The sequence below is a fragment of the Pelobates fuscus genome, chromosome 1 (assembly GCF_036172605.1).
Source record: "Pelobates fuscus isolate aPelFus1 chromosome 1, aPelFus1.pri, whole genome shotgun sequence".
In the NCBI taxonomy this organism is placed as follows: Eukaryota; Metazoa; Chordata; class Amphibia; order Anura; family Pelobatidae; genus Pelobates; species Pelobates fuscus.
In genome coordinates this window covers 97,483,138-97,492,592 of record NC_086317.1, presented here as the reverse complement: position 1 = coordinate 97,492,592, position 9,455 = coordinate 97,483,138, and the positions used below count along the sequence as shown (strand labels likewise).

General features: G+C 36.4%; 1 protein-coding gene across 1 annotated transcript in view; it reads left to right on the top strand.

The window, feature by feature from the left end:
- Positions 1-8,552: 8,552 nt before the first annotated feature.
- The window catches only part of MID1 (midline 1), a 410,087-nt gene continuing 409,184 nt past the window's right edge, over positions 8,553-9,455 (top strand). Inside the window, exon 1 of the mRNA XM_063450101.1 lies at positions 8,553-8,591. The gene's annotated coding sequence lies outside the window, so the exon portion shown is untranslated. The remainder of the gene's footprint in view (positions 8,592-9,455) is intronic.

Genomic DNA, 9,455 nt, shown 5'->3' with positions numbered 1-9,455 from the left:
TCTATTTTAACATCCTTACTCCAAAGAAATCCTAGGTGGGAATTAATCCACCAACGCCGTAACCAAAGAGCAGTTTGCCTGCTTCACCTTTGTGAGTATATTTTATTTTAGTTCTTAATTATCTGTGGATTTTACCGAGAGCACTATTGTTGCTTTTTTATATTTCTCCCAGTGAGCTTCTGACACCATCTCCTAATTGAGGAACACTCACGTTATATCCTTGAGTGGGGATTGTACCACTTCATGCGCTACACGCAAGAGCTGGCTTAGGCTCTACAAATTGTGAGTGGGAATTGTATAATTTATTTAATTGCACCTATCCTGCCTGAAATACTGTACCATTGGATTTCTTTTTGTCTCCCATATATATCTGAAAGGAACCGAGAACACAGCCCCAGTTGTAAAGAATACTTACCTACACAACATCTACCTTTGAAAACAGAGGTATTAACTTATGTTTTAAGGACTATTTGTGGGACTATTATACATGTTATTACTTTTATACTTGTATTTGGCACAGCCTTTGTTTTCTATATTTCTGTTTGATCTTCTGAAGGGTTAGGAGGGATTCCCCTTCTTAAAGGATTGCTACCTATAGTGTTTTAGAGCTAATAGCGCTGATTCACCCCTCCCCCCCCTTTTTTTTTCAACATGGGTAAAGCCTTGGCACTGGTAAGACCATACCTTAAGCCAAAGGATGGAGGAAGCTGTTCTGTTTATTTTGATTAGAGAGCCTTTTTGCTTGATATAAAAAAATATGTCCTCAGGCGATGAGGAAACTTTCATTGAGGGTCTATTTTATGTAATGTAGCAGGACTATATTCTACATCTCTGACAGAGGATAAGTACAACCACAAAGTAATTTGATGACACAGTTTTATCATTGACCGAGATGTATAGGGAATTATTGATTTGAAAAATTAACTTTATTAAGCGGGGCACCACCTAGAACAATACAAGAGACATAGGATCTGGGAAAAGAATACAGTGATTTGTTAATCTTTCTACACAAAAACAGAATACGCAGGGCTGAGTGCCTTCACAGTGCTTTGCTGCTATACATTTCATTTCATATGTTGTTTTATTTTTCAATAAGGATAGTTAAAAATGGTAATCAATGTTTTATTTTTTATTGCGTTCTATGCAAATGTTCTATATTCATAGTGGACTCAATGTCTCATTTAGATTTAATATTACATGGTAGAATTTCTCCTTGAGTGTGTTTTAACATTACATTGATTCCTGGGTTCTATCACAACACTCTGTTACCAGAGATAGATTTATCATTAGTTTTGTCTCCAAATTTCTAAGCTTGTATCGAAACAGTCATATTTTTAAAAAAACATTTCGGAATACAAGTAATGCAGTCCATAATGCAGTCCATTATTTAATGTGTAACTGCAATGCGGCTGACATTTTGCTGATCAGATATATTCTTCACTTAATTTGTCAGAAAACATACTCAGACTATGATTCCACTTACACTAGATATGTAACTTTTGAGATATTTATATACTTACAGTTAGCTTTATTATCGAGCTATACTGTGAGTGTTTATCAAAAAGTATAATGGCTTTGGATGCATTAGAAGCTTAATGTGGAGCTTGGTGAGTAAAAATATTCCCAAGCCAATTACTTTTCTTGCAAACATTATATAGCTATCCATCTATATGTCCTGAATTCTCTCTTCTCCTTCTGAAGGAACAAGGACTTATCAGTTCCTACCAAATGGAGAAATAAATAAATGGAACATTGAAAGAAAGAATAATAAGTTAAAATGTCCAGTAAAATGTAAGTTAAAAACAGTAAGCATTTGGATAAGGGGCAGATCCCTTTATTTTTTATGAAATCTCCCATTATGTTTTATTGTGTGTGCTAGTGAGGGTATACTAAAGGCGCTGGGTTTTAGTTCCTCTACTAAGCTACTAATGGTCTTATTTTTAAGAGAGTCCTACATCTGCTTATGGACAACCAGTAGATGAGAAGAAGAGAATATAAGCCAGCCATTGGTGATATTATCAACACTTTTTTCTATTGAATTTTTTAAGGAGTTAGAACCTTTTTTCTAGTGAGCAGCAAAATTGCCAGGTTTTCCACCGATGTCCTATTGAGGACCATTGCCTCGAAGGACCTCTATTGTCTCCAGACTACACTACAAATAGACAGATAACTATTTTACACATCAACAGATAACAGTTTCACTTGAGGTTTAGGAAAGATGTTGAAAAGGTCCCACCTATCACAACTGGAAGGCTTCTTTCCAACTAGCCCAACACATCCATACCTATTCCACATTCACATGCAACAGCACATGGAGTTACATACCTTTAGCTTCAGACCCTAATTAATTTGAATCCCAATGGATACAAAAAATACAACACCTAATGCATCTCTGCATATATCCACCGTATGTGCCACACCATACAATATATTCCTGTACTCCACTAAGGCATCCACTCTTTCACTCCTTGAAAAGTCAACTAAACAATTTTATAGTAATATACTGCCCTTTTTTTAGTCAGTGTGATGGACCCAACTGCTATGAAAAACGAAATTTCCCAAACTTTACTAGTTTGTTTTGGAATGAAATGTAATTACAATCACTACTGGCCTAGAAGCAACCACATGCAGTTAAGTGATCAAAACTTTACGACTTCAAGTCTCAAGGTACTACAAATCTGGCACTGAATCCTTTAAGCATATTGGTTCAATATTTCCGTAAATTGAATGCAGATCTTTGATAACTATGTGAAATAATTACATTTAGTGAGGAAGGACAAGGAAAATAGTGGTGCATCTTTGTCCTTGATTGTTTGGAGAAGAGCTAACTTTATGCAAGGTAGCATTTAAGAATACTTTGACAGGATTGAGGTTTTGTAAGGCAATGATGCTATGCTAAAAACAACAGATCTTTGTCAGTTTAAATCAGTTGAAACCCATAAAAATACAACACAACATGGTTGATTATAGATGTAGGCTTTCGCAAATGCTTTGGGAAGGCTTTTTGGCAATAAATGTAGACAGAATGAATATATAATATAAACCTATAATGCTTTTGGAGGAACAAACAAAATAAATTAGTTTTGTCAACTTAGCATAAGATGAGAGCTACAATCATAAGTGGTATAAAACAATTCTAAATATTGCTGAATGTAAGCTAGCAGTAGGTGGTTAAGCTAGACAAAACAATGAAATCATATGTATCATAGTATTTTAGCCAGTCTTTCAATCAAATTATCATTTAGGAAAGTAGAATAAACAAGGAGGAAAAAATCTTACCACAACTCGACAGTCCAGTATAAAATACAGGAGAGCATTGATTATAGCTAAATGAAAAGGTGACTTCTCTATGAATTTGTCTATGCAGCTTTTGACACTGTCAATCACATCCTCCTTCTTCAAACTCTTCACACCCTTGCTATTCATGCTGCTGTCATAGTTATCTTTCCTCTCCCAATGCTTCTTTAACTTATATTATACTGGTAGCACCTCCTCACCCAAATCTGTCTCAGTTGGGGTCCCTCAATGTTCTGTTCTTGAACCCCATCTGTTTTCTATCTTGACTATCTACTATCTTGGGATATTACTAATCCCTTTGGATTCCAGTGCAAGCTATATACCAATAACAACACTGGAACAGACAATCCAGAGACATGACAGGCACAATTAGCTATATGAACTGCAGACTTGCTTAGATACCATATTGCAAAGGATATAGCCCTAGGGAAGTTTGTTACATTTTATAGGGACAGTGTGTAACGTTAGCATCATGATTGAGCATTGGATATGGCTTTGGGAGAGATAAAGGGGTAATGGAAGACAATAATGTGGAACTGGAATTATGTCAGGGAAATGTATACGTATAAGCATGCAAAGGACGACCTGCTCCATTTTTTACTTTACTAAGCATAAATACTATGGTAACCTTACCCCAAGGGAGAAATTACTGGTATATGCATATTGGTTGGTTTCAGTGGCCTATCAAAACTAAAGCTCACCTACAGTACGTCACTTTCTAGTTGCCAAGCTCAAATCAAGCACAGTAACAAAAAGAAGAAAAGAAAATAGATTCAGAGAATTTTAGAAACAATGAAGAAATTGACAGGAGAGTCAAAACAATTTTATTTAGGTAGTTGTTTTTTTATGTCTTCTTTTTTGAGGTTTAGGAATAGGTTGGGTGGGAAATAACAGAGATCCCTAGTCACTGGAGTAATTTTGTGGGGATTAGGTTAGGTGGAGATGTGGATACTTGATATATTGGGGTTAGCAGGGGTGGCTAGTAATAGTGCAGATAGTGGAATAGTATGGTAGTGGCCAATGAAGTATGGGTAGTGGGAAGTGGTATTGAGGGATAGTAAGGGTAGAGGTTGAGGATAGTGGATTATGACAAAAGATACAGGGGTTAATTAAATGTAATAGGGGAAGTAGTGGATGTATTAGGGGTTGGGGGAAATTACAGGAGTCAAGAGATCATCATGGGCAAAATGACCCACCCCCAATTGCAAGGGTAAGACAGGAACTGCACTTAAAAAGTTATTTACATGGGACCTGCAAAGCCGACTAGAGACTTGCTAGTAGCAATTTGGTTTCCATGCTTCTTAGTTTGTAACGTTTTGTTTTCTTTGCATTCTTCTAGAACATGCTGTCTAGCAAAGAGCATTTTGGACTAATTCAGCAGTGCTGTTAGGAAATAAACCACCAGTACTTGTCTAAGCAAATTGACTTGACAGAGTGATTTACTAGGATATCTCACCATATACACTATACTACCCTTATTCGCTAAACACTTTCTAAGCCCCTATGCTCAGCAACACACACTACAGTCCCTGTCTACATACAGCCACTATTTACATGCATACACACATACTACAATGCAAACAGACCTACCGACAGACACAACCTCACAACGGTTTCCTCCTCCCCCACATACACAACCCCACAAGCAGCATTCCCACACATGTACACAACAAGCAACACCACAAGTAGCCTACTGCCACAAACACAACACATCTAGCAGCCATCCCCCCACACGCAACCCCAGCACTTATCATCCAACCACCAACCTGGTAATATTTACCATTCAATCATACCCCAAACCTGTCACATTAACCTGTCACCTTATAAATATATATCAGGGGGCTGCATTGAGGAAACTGGCCTTGGGACAGCCTAGAGCAGGGGTAGTCAACCTTTTTCTATCTACCGCCCACTAATGCATCTTTCTTGATAGAAAAATGTCCTTACTGCCCACCAGTTTTCGCGCAAGTGCTGAATATTTTTTAGAATGAGGATGTATTTAAAAAAATGTACGTACATTTATCTTTTTATTTCTACTTTATCCATGTTTAGATTTTTTTTTTACTTTATAAAGTTTAATGAGAAAACAATGAAGTAAATTGAAATTACCTTTAACTAGTGATTAATGAGATCCTTGAGGCTTATGCTGCGAGACTAAATATTTGATATCTGGTTCGATTTTCGTAAGGAACAAACAAAGGTCTCCACTTCCGGTGATATTCAGATGATTTCTCTGTTTGCTCATAATGTGATTTCTCATCTGTGCATCAGCTCCCCTCCTCTCCCTCCTCAATTCCCCTCCCCACCTATTTTTTCCTTTTTTCTATTTTTTTTACCTTCCTTATAGCAATGCCCAGCAGGAAGGCTGAGCTAGGTAGCCCACTTATTATTATTAGCCAAGAACAATGCTCTCATTTTCCTTTTTATATTTTTATTTTCCTTCTTTCTCCTTTTTTTTTTACAAATACTCTGCTCCTTCTTTCTCCTTTTTACAAGTACTCTGCTCCTTCTTTCTCCTATTCTACAAATACTCTGCTCTTTCTTTACAAATAGCCTGCTCCTTCTTTCTTCTTTTTTTACAAGTATTCTGCTCCTTCTTTCTCCTATTCTACAAGTACTCTGCTCTTTCTTTACAAATACTCTGCTCCTTCTTTCTCCTTTTTACAAGTACTCTGCTCCTTCTTTCTCCTTTTTACAAGTACTCTGCTGCTTCTTTATCCTATTCTACAAATACTCTGCTCCTTCTTTCTCCTTTTTTACAAGTACTCTGCTCCTTCTTTCTCCTGTTCTACAAGTACTGGGCTCCTTCTTTCTCCTATTTTCCAAGTACTCCACTCCCTGCTATCGTGTATCCCCCTACCTACTCCAACTCCTCCCCTTTCTCTACCCGCGTGTTACACTCGTTCACGAGCACACGCATTCGTACGTGCAAACGCCTGTGCGATATGGGCGCACATGCGCGTTCAGGCACACACGCTCGTGCTTTCATGCACTCGCATCTGCAACCTCGCACTTCCTGCTTACTACTGAGTGCACGAGAGATGAATAAAGTGTTCATCTCTCTAGATGGAGGGAGGATTCTGCTACTGCCCACCTGGAATCCCAAAACGCCCACTGGTGGGCGGTAGGGACCAGGTTGGCAACCCATGGCCTAGAGGGTAAATCCGGCTTTGACAGTGCAAGCCTCTCAGATTCCACCATTGAGAATCCTGTAGAGCTTAGTGTTAAAATTGACACGTAGGTGAATTTGACAAATGCAGTAGTTGAGAACTATAAAAAGGGAAAGTGAATCAATATTTTTACAACAGCTCAGAAGCTACTTAGAAACATTGCAGATGTCTGTATATTGTCTGTCATGGGAGAATACTTATCTTCACTATTGAAAGTTCCTATTGTTAGCCTGTTTCATTCTTTGCATTGCAGTCATAGTAATGTGAATGAAATAATCTTTTACCAAATTTAGGGTTTCAGTCGCTGAAAGGTAACACCTGATATTTGGTCAGTTAAAAGCATTTTAAAGGCATTCTGTAATTCACTTAATTTGGCCTAAATGACCAATTTGTCACCTCACCAAAATCCAGTGTTTAGTAATAAACTATTAGCCAGTTAAAACCTGTCTTATTTCATTTTAATTACGCTGTCAGGGTTATTTACTAAAGTGAGGAGTCAAAACTAATTAAATAGGTGAATTTCAAATTGAAGTCCAAACTACCCAAACTGGAAAAATGATTTTAAGTCAGTTATGCTTCCATTTCAGCACATTTGGCCTTAAAATTTCAAATTCGCTATGACTATATGCTAGCGAATACCCCTCGGTGTTCTTATAAACAAAGTGTTTTTAAACAAACCCGAAAACAAAGACATCATATTGAAAAGGATACGCACTATTTAACCTTATTGGGAATCATGGATTACAATGAATGGATCATTTAAGTCAGGTACCCCCTAGCCTTAAGACCCCTTTAACACTAATATCAAAAATACTTCTTATGATATCTCTACTCTAAATCCCCATAAACCAAAATGGCTACTTAAACCCTAACCAATTTAAAAATTATTTTTTGGGCTTTTCATTGAAGTGTCTTGTTTTGCGAGCACATCCCCCTTATAATATTTTCCTATTTATCATGTCGCTTTTAAAATGCATCTTTGTAGTGGCAATGTTTAAAATGTATAAACAACCAGTATATGTGCATAGATGGAAGCTGGAAAATAAACAACAAAACTGAATGGGAAATAAATACTTATGGTTATTTAATAGCCAGGAATTTTAGGGAATTGAGAAGGAGAATTGCTAATTTTAGGCTAAAATGATAAAATAGCAGATTCAGAAGCTAGCAATTCTTTGTTATAATCCTGGTTTATGACTTACCATAACAGAACAGCAAACTTACCTAACACAGATAGTTTTTACAACAGCTAAGCAGAATCAGGACATTCTAAGATAAATGTGATATTTTTACTTTGTATAAATTCCTCTCCATTTAAGGCCAGGATCGAGCAATTCGACTGATGCTGTGACACATTAGCTCCAGAAAGGGTTAAACAAAGTGATCGAAATCTCTGTAAAATAATATCTTTCTTCAAATTATCATTAATAAAATGATGCTCTTTATGACAAACATATATTCATTTAGACGTACAACTTCTAAAAGCAATGCATTGATTAAGTCTTGGAAACATGGTGAAATCTCATATTACCCTCTGTTTCCAGTTGTGCATGATGAAAGTGTTTAACTTTATTTTTTAATGATTTCATTTAATACGTCTAACCACCTATAGAATCCTACCACATCCCAATGCCATAATTTTTATCATGCGAATTTGTGTGCCAGGTCTCAATAACGTCTCATAAAACGTGTTAGTTTTGTTTTATATACCATCCCCTAGAGTCATGTTAAATTGTGTCCTTAAGACATGCTAGTGCACCCGTTGGCACTTGTTGAGTTATTCACAGCTCACAGCTCACTCAGGAATGCATTCCATGTTTACCTACATAGAGAGACCAAGGAGCATGTAGACAGATTAAATCAGTTTAAGCTGAATGAGCAAGACTTGCAAGCACACCCTATTGAACAGGGAGTGGTTTCTGGGCTGGATAGAGAACAGCATTCTGAATCAAATTGTCTACAGCACAGCTGATCTCTAAAAAACAGGATCAAGTCTTCTTGAAGAATTCCACAGTATATTGAGGGATCCCGGAAGCAAGAGTGTTTTATTTTTCATCCTTATTTTCTGATATTAGATTCTTCTACACACGAAATAATTTGAATTCTTGAAAAATGGGGACGCAGGTAAGACATTTGATATTATTAAGATGGATGATTATAATTGCTGGTTTGGATATTCTGAAATGCAAAAGTATGGTGAAAAGCATTGTGATGTTTTTTTTTTTTTTTTTTAACTTTTCGTTATGTATATGAATTCCAGCTGCATCTTTTCTTCTAAGTGTGCTGTAAATAGTATTTTGGTATGGAGTGTGTCTTGTCTACATTCCAATGAGATAATGCTTCTCCCTGATAAGTGTCTGCTGCATTACTTTGTGAAAAGTGCACTTTATCTAGAAAGACAAAGGTGAGCTCTTGAGTTGCACCGAGTTTTGCTGAGTGATACATTTTCTGATTAAAGCATATGATATATATCTTACATGTTTTGGCATTACTATTTTCATAAGGCCCATATATATATATATATGTTTTTAATTGCTTGTACCAGAGTTAGAGTTTGCTCTTTTTCTTATCATAGCATTAACATGTTCTCTTATGTTAAAGGAGCAAATAGCCACCCTGATAATATAAAATGTAAAATATGAAATAAAATTATTAAACATTTTACTAACACCATTAAAAAAAAGTTAAAAGAACAACGTCCAACATTAAGAAATATGGTTTCAATTACAGTACTGAGATGTGCTTGTAGTGCGTTATCATCACTAGGTTTTACGGACTTTGTTCCAGAGGGACCCTAAGCTAATGTACATTTTTAACATATATTGTAACTTGAGATATCTTAGCAACTGAGTCTTTGTTTCAAAACAAATGTGTTTGTTACTTGTTTCAGAAGCATAGAAATGACTTTGTTACGCATGTTTTTTGTGACTGGTATATTGCTTGCAAGCTTAACCCTCTCGATACTGGAGGTTGGACAATTTAATCATG